Here is a 12,322-nt window from a genome sequence, read left to right as displayed (position 1 = left end):
ATTTTTGTGCTCCTAATTGCCTTAAAACAAAACTTGAGCCTAGGCACAGAAAATCAGGAGAGAAAATTAAACTTCTGGTCAGCACCAGATTTTTTTCTAATTCAAATAAAAAAAAAAGGTAGGCTCATCTCTGTTTCCCATGCTCAGGAACTTCATTAGGAGAGCAATTCTCCATTAGCTGACGTGGGTATGCCGGGTACCAGCAGCCTAGCATCTGCTTCAAAAGAACAGAAAGAGAGATGGAGACAGCTCCGGCCAGGGAAGAGCTGAACCATCAATAAAAATGGAATACTCTTGGTTGAGAAATACCCTAGTCTACAGATCACTGTGAGCTTCACACCACGCGAGTCCCGTTAGATCTGTATCTACCACAAAACGAGAATTTCTCAAGATAAACGGAAAACCTGGCCTCTGTCGCACGGGCAGCCCCGTCCCCACCTCTTTGCTGGCAGCAGGGGAGGACACGTCCCCTTGCCGGCACCAGCTCGGAAGCGCTGCACCGTGGCCTCGGTAAGGTGCGCAGGCAGAGCTGCAGGTCTGCTGCTGGCGGGCCGAGCGGGGGACGTCAGCAAGCTCTCGCCCAGACGGGCCGCCGTCGGGCTCACGCCACGGGCACCTGCGGGAGCCTAACGCACCCGCGCAGCCGTCCGGCGAGGACGGGCTCGCGTCCGGCTGGCACGAGGGCAGCCGCCGCAAGCGCAGACCTCCCCTTGCAAAAGCTCGTGGCAGCCGCAAGCTGCGACAGAGGCAGGTCACCCCCTTCTCACAAAGGCCGCCGGCGACAGCTGAATTCCTCCCGTACCCAGTCTCCTGTGAAAGAGGAACGGGATCCTTCCTCAGGCACGTACCATAGCTCTTCCCTAGATTTTGGCACACGTAGGAACCATCTTCCCCGTCCACCACAAGTGTTACCGTCTGCCCGTTTGGTGTTGTTATAGTGATGCCACTAATATTTGGCATTTCCATAGGGAATCCACAGTGCGACGATGTCGCAGTACAGAACTGGGCCACCCAGGCTGCGTTCCCGTAGAAATCACTTCGGCGTGACAAGTCCACCTCGTCTGTTGGAAGCTATTAGATGAGCAGTCAGGTATCCAGTCAGCCGCTTGTAATGCTTCTTGTGGCGATCTTCCGTAACATTTTGGATAACTACGGGTTATGTTGTTAATTAGGGAAGCAAATGAGCCCTTGGCTTCTGCTCCTAGCAAAGCCACAGAGTTACAAAGGCAACAATATTTTAAGTAAATAGCCAGCCTTTGAAAGAAGACTCTCTGGTGCTCCAGATATCATTTTACTGAGTTAATTATCCGGCGTGCCACCCTTTCGTTATCTGGGAGTTCAGCAGTTTCACGCAGCCCTTAGGCACGGGCTCTCTCCCTCCCTTGTACTCAGCCAGCTCCGCGGGGGTCGTTGCTGCGGCCGAGCAGGGCCCCATCGCCACGCCGTCCGACACCCCAGCTGCTGGGGCAGGGGCGGCTGCTCTTCCCCCCGCCTTGGCATCCCGGCGGTGGGTCTTGGGGGAGGAAGAAGTCACCCTCCGAGACGCGACGGCAGGCTGGAGCAATAGGGCCGGCCTTCCCCGGTCACTGCCCTACAGCCTGCCACGGCAGAGTACCTACGTTTGCAACGGCTGAAGAGCAAAGCATCCGGCCTCTGAAACCTGCATAAAGCCCAGGCTGGATGGCAAGCGGACGCGGAGCCAGACTCTGCTCTCGTAGGGACCCACCGGATTCACCAGAGTGCCTTACTGCACACTGAACCGTCAGACTAGCTGTGTTTGCACCCAGCCCTGCTCACTGAAACAGGCTGGGCTCTTCCGGCTGAGGATGGGGACGCCCACGTTTAGGCACCCGCTCCCCCGACCTGCTGAGCTGGCAGCGGCAGCACAGCCCAGCCGGCCTTGGACACCTCTTTCCCACTGCTGGGAAACAGTCAACCCCTCCGCCTGCAGCCTGCAGCACGGGGGAGCACGGCCCCGCAGCCGGGCCCTGCTGCTGCCCCCCGGGCGCGCGAGGCTGAGGTGACCGGGGAACGACGCGGAGCCACGCAGCACAGCCACCCGGGCCCAGGCCTTTCTGACGGCTCGGCCAAAGAGGAACTGATTATCTGTTACCCTAAGAGCACCAAAGAGAGAAAAAGATGTCTCCCCCACTCCACGTCATCCGCCTTTCCTGAGGCATCATTTTAAAAGCAAAGATGAAGCTATACAAAGAATTTCATTTTGCTAATCAGCTAGCATACTGTTCCCAGCATTACAGTCCTGTTATATAAATAGCAATTCCCATTGTTTGCTTTGAATAAAAAGCCCACATATATTCTTCTAGCATTCCTATTTATTTTCTTTGACAAAGTCTTAATAATGCAAAATCAACACTACTCCACCACTCTCTAGAAATAACTGCCCTGTAATTTAGTCTTACGCTCTTTTTTTTTTCCAGTGAACTTTTCATCAGACATTTAGAAAGCTCAGATGCAATTATTTTTGACTCACTTTTTTTTTTCAGCTAACCAATGGCATAAACCACAGTGTGTTACTCATCAGCTTACCAGGATATCTAAAGGATCTTGGCTACAATAATATCAACTGAATCAGAAAAATAGACAAATCACTGCACCTCAGATAAAAGCATCCTGCAGCGCTTAAACTGTGTACGCCAAGCCGAAATTCTTGTCTTAAAAAGAGAAGAAAAAAGGGAGAACATTCGAGTAATTCACTTTGGAGTTGCTCACTTCCACGCAGCAAACGCTTGTCAGAATTCAGAAATGCCTACACACAGTATTTTAGAAGGTGCGCAACATGACGGGCTTCTGCGAACACAGGTGTCTTGGGGCACAGGCAAACGGCAGCCGGAACCGCCGCGAGAGCCCAGCGCTCCAATGCCCTCACACGCCGGCCATTGGGAGAGGCGGCTGTGGCCCCACGAGTGCCAAACCCATCGATCTGGATTACGTTGGAGTACACGATCGCATTTCGGTCACATTAGCGGGTACTTAATAAGGCACTGAGCTAGCCTTATTCCGACCGTGTGCCGGGCGATCTGGTTTCAGCCCTGGCCGCACAAAGCGAGCCGCGCACGGTTGTTCAGGTGTGTTTGAAAGAGCAGCACGAATCTGAACAAAGCACAGCTCCGTGCCGCCGTCCCGCTCCCCCGGCACGGGACACCCTCGCACCACGGAAGAAGCGCAGCAAGGCACCGCTTCGGAGAGCCTGGCAAGAGCCTCCGACCAGCTGGGGGTCTGGAAATGCCTTTGCTGTGTGCACGCTCCCGAGGCCGACTGCTCGAAGCCTTGCTGCGCGCTATTTGCGGATCTCTCTGCTCCTCCTCAAGGGTCAGCGTTTGGGATTGCAGTAGGACTGTCTCTTCCCCAGAGCTTCCGCCACCACCCAGCTCTCTGTCGATAGGAAGGGCATTGCCCATCACAGGCAGCAGCTCACGGGTAAACCTCTTCTCTCTAAAAAGCCACATAAAACCACCTATTCAACCCGAATTCCAAAATAAAATAAAACTGAGCAAGACTCCGGTCACGGCTGTATCTGGTTCTCAGCCTGGCATCACTCGGAGACGCTCCCCGTGCCCACGGGAAGGTGGTCCCCCGGCCAGGAGCGGCCGCGCGCTCGGCCGTGGTGGCGGGCGGGCAGGGGCCCCTCGCCCTCTCCGCAGCCGTCCTGACGGACAGTGGGGCAGGATGCACGCGTGGATGCGCGCTCCTGGGACGTCCGTCGGGGCAGAGCGTTAGAGGGGGCGAGGAGCGGGCTGAGTAAGCCGTCGGCGATGTTTCACAGCCTGGTTTTGCACGCAGTTCTGTCTGTTCCTGGGCCCGAACGCGCAATACGCTGGTATCAGAAGCCTGGGGGGATCACCTCTCGCAGGTGATCCTGTCACCCCTCCACGCTATCCCTCTGCATTTCTCTATGTGATATTATCACGCCAGCTCCTTCCGTATACACGGTCATACAAACATCCCTCTCTAAGTACGGCTGTTTAGGAGAGGAACAGAATAACATTGGTTTATGAACAGCATTAACACCCTTTTGGTTTGACCTGCAGGCAGTTTTTATAAGCAAGCAGGGCAAGAAAAAGTCATTGCTTAGATGGGAGAGCTTGTGGAAAGGTAGGTGTTTCTAGGTGAAGAAAGCACTTTTCGGAAAAAGGAAGTGTCCTAGTTAAATGAAAATTCAGATAATTCAACCTAAATTTCACCTTCTACATACGCATTTATGTATTCTTCATTTCCATCCTACAACTATTTTTCCAATATTTCTGATTTTTGGATCTAAAGGATCATCCAAAAATGATCCTTTAGAATGAGCAGGGCATATGAAAGAACCCCATCCACTGTCGATGCCCTGACTCTCCCAAAAGCCACTAATTTTGGAACCACTGAATAGCAGCAGCACCAAGTGGTGATCCTGGCTGTGGTGCCTGTAAGTGCCTCTCAAAAAAGCCATTGAAATCAGGCTGGGCGGCATAAGTGTGAAGGAACTTCTCTGCATCCTCGCGCAGGTAAGACCATTAAAAGAACCCAAAAAACCAACCCAAAACTGATTAGCCAGCATGGGGAAGGGAGGGGGGGAAAGAGAAATAAAAAAAATAAAAAGCTGCACCAGATCCTGCGCTGAAAACAATTGCCACAACCGGTGTCAAAAGGCCCCTCCAGGATGAGGACGGTTGAGATTCTGGCCTCGCGGTTTTAGGCTGAAACCTCAACTTTCCAGTGAAGCAGAGGTTTCTGGGGCCTGCTCAGTGACACTGCTGCTGCGACGCACTTCACTGCCAGGAGATGCAGCCCTGGCCTTGAGGACTCCGCTGTTTCCAGAGGCCAGATCCCAGGGAACCTACATCTGGTCATCTCGGAAATTTTCTGTTTGTTTGGCTTAAGTTTGTTGAAACTGATATGCATCGAATGGACGTCTCAGGCTCAATAAACAAACTGTTCTCCCCCCCCCCAAGCAAAACTTCTCACTTTCTGGAAGCTTCCAGCTAACTGCTCAGCTCTCGCAGCGCCCAGCAGTTTTAAGAAGAAACTAGTTTCTAGATTTATATCCACATGGGAAGATCTGGTTGCAACTGTGGTTAGCGAGTGCTTGACAGCTTAGCTTTGCCTGGAGTGCATAAGCACACCGATAGCTGGACATCATACTTTCCCAAACCACGTGGAGTGGGGAAGACTAGAAACGCATGTAGCTGTTCCTAAGAAACCAGCAAAGGGAACAACATCTTAGCCAATTACAGAGATGGAGCTTTTCAATTAAATGGGAAATGATTTTCCTCCATCCCATTTCCCTTCGTTCTCATTTTTAAAATTAGGTTAATTCACTCTGTGCGTGCTGCACGTTAGTGGATGGAGCTGCGGGAGTCAGCCGGGACCAGGACGGGGCTGGGCAGCCCCAGGAACGGGGCCATATTCAGCTCTCTCCCAGACCAGCTCGGAACACGAGTCCACATCGGACCAGTAACGCGGCCGGCACAGCGCAGCGACCTTTCACAACCCTTTCGGCAGCGGAGCAAAGCCATTCCTCAGCGCGCAAGGCAGGGTAGAAACCCTGCATTACCGTTTCCTGCAGAAAGCTTGGGACAGGTCTGTGGCTATGGCAAGACACAGCAGCAGAGAAGCTGCAGCGGGCAGACTGATAACAGCCCAGAAATAAACGTCCTCTCAACTGCTGCCTGTATTAGCAGCGCTTCTCCTGAGAGCACAAGCCCAGAAAAAAACAGCATGTATGACAGCAAAACAGCAGAAGGAACACGTGTGCTTGCATGGGAGAGAGGGGAAAAAAAAGTTGTTTTTTTTTTACCTTAGCTAGTATCTAATCTCAAGAATTTGGCTCCCAATGCCTGGTTTTGCAATATCAAAAGCACCCTCTGCATTGCAGCTCCCATGACTTCTCAGCTGTCTTCACGCCTTACCCCAGAGAAGCCGCACGTCACATTCCTCCAGCCTGAGCCCTGCTCACGGAGCATCTACGCGATGCAGCCGCGCGAGCAGCGGCCACCGGGCTTGGGGACAGCAGCATCATCTCCCTCCTTTTGAACAAAAGTAGCCTGCTTCAGCGTGATGCAAAGCCAGGAATTGCCAGACATTATCAGGCCCGTCTAGAACAACGTCCTTGCTTTGACGGGGACAGCACCAGGTGTTTCAGGAAAAGATGAAAAACCCCCACAAAGATGCAGGCGAGGGGTACCTTCCCCATCGCCGAGACGTTACACGGAGCAGGGTGCTTTATAGCCCTTCCTCCGCCTGCCGTTGCGTATGATGTTTTGTCTCTCTCTGGAGAGAGGACTCGGTGGGCGCTGCTGAACAACACGCACATCTGGGTAAAATCAAAACCCACCCGGGGACTATTCTTTTGCGCAGTAAAAGAGGCAAATTCCATTGAATGGGATCTGCCCCCAGGCAGCACATTAAGACACAGACAAATGATAATAACAGAGTCCATTGGGCTTGGATAGTGCGCTCAGCCCTCCTTAAAAGCAGCGCGCGGGAGATTCCTGGGATAGCCATTGCCTTGCTCACGGAGGAACACGAAGGGGTGAGTATTTGTGTGCACGTAAAGCAGAGCCTGCCTGCCTGCATGCGTTTCAGCTTCAGGGTTTTGAACTGTGATCCCCTATAATTAACTTCTATTTATTGTTAACCTAGGATCAAATTTCATTTTCCAGAAGTGTAAATCACTGCAAGGGACAAAGATCAGATGCTGCTTCGAGGACTTAGGGAAAACCAATGACTAAAACCAGGCGCTCGGGTCTCAGCCGTTGGGGTGGAGCTCTAAGTCACTGGAAGATGCTGGGGGGTAAGGCGAGCGCAGAAGGATGCCTACTGCAGCCTCCAGCAGGTCAGCCTCTACTTTTGGGAGGCTAGGGGGAGCAGAAACTTTCTGTTTTATTCTTTCCCAAAGGGAAAGGTGCAGCACAGCAGCACAAACAAAAATTGTGGGGTGTTTCGGTTTCGGTTTTGTTTGTTTGGGGTGGTTTTGTTTTTCTGTTTGTTTTTAAATTAAACAGAGCCCTGGTCTGGGCCACCGTGGCATACGGCAAAAGGAGGAAGAGCCTCTTAAAGGCAGATATCAGATAGTCTCCCCAGGTTAAATTTTATCCTGATCTCTCAAAGTTAGAGACTATTTTAAACCCTGCTTCATGAGTTTCAGTGTCTAGCCAGAAGTGTTTTTGTCATTAATTACAGTCACTTTGTCCTTGCTATTCATAGGATTCCCACTCCCTTTTTTGGATCCTGCCAAGACCTTTGTCTGGAGGAGCACCTCTGTTCAGCACAACACCGCCATTCAAGAAGGCCAAGAGAATGTTTCTTGAACCGTCGCAATGGCAGCCACGTCCTTTCCCTGGGCTGACGCGGTTACCTGGGACCCGGGAGGGGATGAGAGTTTCACCCATGCACAGCCACGGGTGTTTCCCTGCACCCACCCACGCTGAACACAGCACGCTCTCCCGTCCCCGAGGACAGCTCGGACCTCTCTGAAGGGCCTTCCCGAGCAGCGGCTCACCCCCGCACATCCCCCTGCCCTCCTCCTGTATCCGCAGCCCCCGTGCAAAAGTCCACGCGAGCACACGGCACCGGCCAGCTCCTCCCTGGCAGGGGCATGGGCTCCGAGCAGCCTGCCAGGCACCCTTTCTCGTGCAGAACCTGCTCCTAGATGCTACCGTACCGTGACTCACCTAGAATTTGGGGCTAAGATACTGTAATATTTTGGTAATATTCTGGCTTTCGCAGAGACACTGTGCTATATTATCGGTTCCTTCTGCTAACAAACAAAACTTCCCCCTCTCCCCGTTAGTTCTGGCTAAAGTGTTTGACACTCGGGTTTAAGTTCACTGCAAGTTTCTAAACTTAAGTTCACGGCAAGTTTCTAAGTAGGGCTTATGGTGAACTCAGCCAAAGGCAGCGCATGTAAACTGCACCTGCCCTACTCATATTCACTTGCCTTACAGAGAGCTAGAAGGGAGCTGCGCGTTGTGTTTCTCGAGCCCTATAGCAGAGCTGCGAATGCTTCCTTTTCAGATAAACACGGAGCTTTTGCTTCTCTTTGGTGGCCCACAAGTTATCACATGCTCTAACGTTAGCCACGGGTACCACCCCTGTGGTGAGGAGAAGTTACGTGGCTGCACGCCTTTGAAGTGAAGCTGCATGCTGCATCCACCCTTCCCTGGTTCATCACAGCCTTGATTGCTTGATGTTAACAAACCAACCCCAACCAACCAAAAAATCCCAAACCCAGACAGCTTTTCCACATGACCTTTAACAGCACATCCACAGCAGAGTGCGCTTAACATTTAGAGCAGCATCACGTGCATCTGCGTACCTCTTCTCCATCTTGAATCAAATTGCTAGATCTATACTGGGCTACCAGCTCTTAAAATGACGCAGGTCTAAAGATGTCTGAATTTTAAAGTGAAATTGCTAGGTCAACACAGCGCAGCAATCGCACGACGGGCTCAGAGCGGACATCGCCGACAGCAGCCACAGCAGGTCACCTCGAGCAAGACACACCTAGGTTACTCTGAAAAGCCCTTTGACAGCCAGGAATGACCACACCTAACGATGAATTAATGACCTGAGCCCTTCAGCAAACAGAGGGTTCGCTACGGTCATCCAAAGGCAGCTCAGCACAGCATCCGAGGCGGAAACATTGCATCTCCTCTGGGCACGACTCCCGCTTCCAGACTGACATTTCAAATCCCTTCCAGAGGTTCTCAGCAGGAGAGGCTCTGCTGACCGCAAGTAACGTGGAGGAAAGCTTGTGGAAATCTGCGCGTAGGGCAATCAAGTGGCTGAATGGAAAAAGCAAATTGTCTATTGCGTGGTACTTTGCCCACCTCTTGTTCAGAGAGACTGACTGAACAGGCACGGGCTGCTTGGCATCGCAGAGCCAAGAGTCCACCTAACCGCTCACCAGGTTTTGCTTTTTAATGAACAGGACGCTTTAGTTTTGGCCACGCAAATGTTATTGCTCCGAGCTCTCAAAAGCCAAAGGTTAAGAAAGGAAGGCTCTGTGGAAGTGGTTTCAGGCCAGTTTGTTATGGGGATAGGAGAGGCAAGTGGTAATCATTAAGCGATTAAAGCACTTGCTCATTCCCAGTGATCGCTGCCTATGCTAATTATGCCGAACTTCTTCCTCAGAGTACAGCCGCTAATTTAATCTCCTACTATCTGCTGCAAGCCAATTAAAGGAAAAAATAACAACAACCAGCTGTGAAACAAATGATGAAAATATTAATAAAATGGAGTAAGCATTAATAAAAACCTAAAACCAAATGCTTGTTCTGCAAAACACTGCTGCCGTGCAAGGGCTCCCGAGGAGCACGACGCTGGCCCGAGCCCCGCTCCTGCACCGGGCACGCCAAGCTGCATTGCCAAGCTGCCCGGCGTGCCTGCACGGTGCCGGCAGCAGCGACAGCCACCTCCAACGTTTTGTCACCTCTGCCCTGCCAGAAGCTGCTATCTCACCAGGCCTGCCAGGAGCACGGCGTGTGCGACCAGCCCCCAGCCCACGCCACGCGCAGTGGGAAGGGCTATAACCTCTCCCCATCTAAACCCCAGAGGGCCACCAGCCTGCTCCGGGGACAAGCCCCCGCAGGGCTAGGGCAGGGCAGGGCAGGGCAGGAAGGCTTCGGGCCGAGGAGCTCTGCCATGCCTTTGCTCTGACCGCGCCACAACTCCCTCCACACTCGTCGCGCTTTGCTCTCCTGCGACTGCTCGAGGCCAAGGCTGGCCTTTCTCGGCGTGTTCGAGCTCGACGGTGGCTCAGCAGCACCGCTGGCACTCAACAATTCATGATCCCTATTGCGACATGCCTGCTGACAGTTAAAACGACGCTTGCTTCACCGCTGCCTGAGTATCAGAGGCAGAGGGGAAATAGCGAGAGTTTAAAAATGAGCAAATAATTTGTTAATTGGAGGACAGAGCGGTCACCCAGCCTAACACATTGCTCAGCACACCGCAGTAGTACAAACAGCAAATATTTACTTACCGTTGATAAGAAAACCACGGACTGAGTTGCTTAGAGGGACATAGCTGTGCCCCAACCAGCCCAGCACTGACACCACAGCACGGGAGCGCTCTCCTACCCCAGCTCCTTCTCTTTGTGTAAGGGGGCAGGGTGGAAATCAACCCCAGCGTGTCCTCCTCTCTTTCCCAGAGCTCCCTCACCGTCTGCTCGGGGTGGTTGGGCTGTTCATCGCTTTGATTACGACGCAGGAACACCGTGGCGGGTAAAAGCCAGCTAGATACCGCACTGAAAACACCCGCTCCCACCCGGCGCGCTGCTTCTGGGGAGCAGCCCGCGAGCGCAGGCAGGTCCTTCGCAGGGGACAGGACCGGGCAGCGCAGCCGGGGCTCCGCTCCCTCCAGCAGAACCCGAGAGCGGCTGAGCAGCCCCAGAGCCGGGGGAGCACAGGGCAGCCGCCCAGGCTGCCGAGCACCTCGCGGCGGGAGGCAGCCGCGCGGCCGGTTTGCCGCGCGCCGAGCCCCCTTGCTCCTCAGCCGGGGCGCAGGAGCGGCTTTAGCAGCTGCGAACTGAGGTGCGGGGACAAATTTCCCCGTTTGAAAACATCGAGGAGAGAAATGAGAGGAACCTGTGTTTACTCATGACCTTGCTTATTCTTCCTCCTCTTCAGTCCATTGCTATTTTCTCCCATCATATGCCAGTTATCCATTCTTTCTGGCCTGAGCTCGGTATCTTTTTTCTTGCAACTTATTTTACCCGATCAGAGATCCTTCCACACGGTGAGCAGACACCTAAGGAGGCGAGGTGCTGTGCGCCCGCTCTCCCCAGCCTCTCCGTTTCCCCGGCAAGGCAACGTCTCACGCTGCCGTCGCCGGCAGTGACAGCGGTACGGGTAGGAAGCCCTTCCCAGCCCTCAGCAGCTCCGAGTCCAGTCACGATGACGCCTCCAGCTCGCAGAGCGAAGGACATCAGCAGCTGGGGGTGCGGACGGAGCCCACGCAGACGCGCTTCGTGCGGCATCCGACGGAGGCACGGCCGCTTCCAGCCCCGTGCGCCGGGCCCAGCAGGAGCGGGGTGCTGCGAGCCCTGCCCCGAGGAGCAGCCGGGTACGGGCTGGTGACCAAAGCTCCCCCGTGGCGTCGCCAGGCCTCAAGAATGAGGCTGTGTGACTTGCTTTGGAGAGCTAGACGTTGCCAGGCCGTTTTGCTTTGAGGAAACCTGTAAACCCGTTAATGTGTCACAAGTTAAGGTCATTATAAGACCTGACAGCCACCAGGCTGGGTAGCGGCGGTAGCTGGAGTATTCTGTGGTGGTGGATCGAGCTACAGTAAAATCATTACTTTGACTCAGAAAATTTAAGTGGGCTGTTGGGGTTTTTTTGAGAGAATAAGTGGATTCTTTTCTTTGCCTCCTGCTACTAGAACATGTAGTCAGTCACATTTTCAAGTGTTATTCTCTTCAGTCAGAAGGGGTAGGAATGGCTAGAAAATAGCAAAAAAATCTGACAAAAGAGAATTTAAATCCGCTTGACTACAAGAACCTGGACTTTAAAGCTCCCTGTATCTCATGAGATAGACATGCAAGATTTAGCAAGTCTATGAATATTTTAATAGAAAAAAAAAGCACAAGTTCTAATTTATATGCATACACAGACACACACATATATATACACACAAACCAAAAATGCACATCCGCTTCCCTTGCCTCATGCCAACTGGCCACGGCCAGTTTCTTCTCCACTTCCCCGGGAGGGTGGAGACCTGGTTGCAGATGCCACCATGTTGTTCAGCCTTGGCTAAAGGAGATTTTCAGGAGAGCCTGTCATGCGAAGTGAGTCGGCCATCCCTTCCTCTCTCGTCCTAAAAACGCTAGCACTGATACCAGCCGAGAAGCGCAGCTAAGGCTGAAAGCGCTGCGCCGAGCCTCGTGCTCAGGCCGTTGAGGTTTTGCGAGCAGAGGCCCGGAAGACATGGCCTACAGCAGAGGCGGAAGAGCTGGGACTGCTTAGTCCAGCAAAAAGAAGGCGGGGGCGCAGGAGAAGTAGAGGGGACAGAGAGGCGTGGTTGCAATAGCAAGCTTTAAATAGATAAAATGCTGCCGCAAAGACAAGTGAATAATTTGTTTTCCATGGCCGCGGCGAATGGGGCAAGCGGCAACGGACGTTAATCACAGTGAAGGAGGTGCAGCCCAGACATTAGGAAAAGCTTTGAAAGAGGAAGGCTAACAGAGAGCTAGGATGAGATTGCCTTGGAAGGACACGGAGCCCCAGAGCAGGGGACCTGTAGGAAGCTACTGGGATGGAGGCAGGCAGGGCTGGTGAGACCTTTCTGGTCCTGCCCAGACCCGTTCCTCCGGGATACG

At 53.1% G+C, this 12,322-nt stretch overlaps 1 long non-coding RNA gene across 1 annotated transcript; it reads left to right on the top strand.

The window, feature by feature from the left end:
* Positions 1-5,955: 5,955 nt before the first annotated feature.
* LOC140649852 (uncharacterized) lies at positions 5,956-11,265 on the top strand. The gene is made up of 3 exons (XR_012041788.1): positions 5,956-6,532; positions 6,663-6,835; positions 7,207-11,265. It is a non-coding gene; the product is annotated as an uncharacterized lncRNA (long non-coding RNA).
* Positions 11,266-12,322: the final 1,057 nt, after the last annotated feature.

The sequence above is a fragment of the Ciconia boyciana genome, chromosome 3, assembly GCF_034638445.1.
Source record: "Ciconia boyciana chromosome 3, ASM3463844v1, whole genome shotgun sequence".
Taxonomy (NCBI): domain Eukaryota; kingdom Metazoa; phylum Chordata; class Aves; order Ciconiiformes; family Ciconiidae; genus Ciconia; species Ciconia boyciana.
Note: the sequence above shows the minus strand (reverse complement) of the source record. Positions and strands in the feature narration are given on the sequence as shown.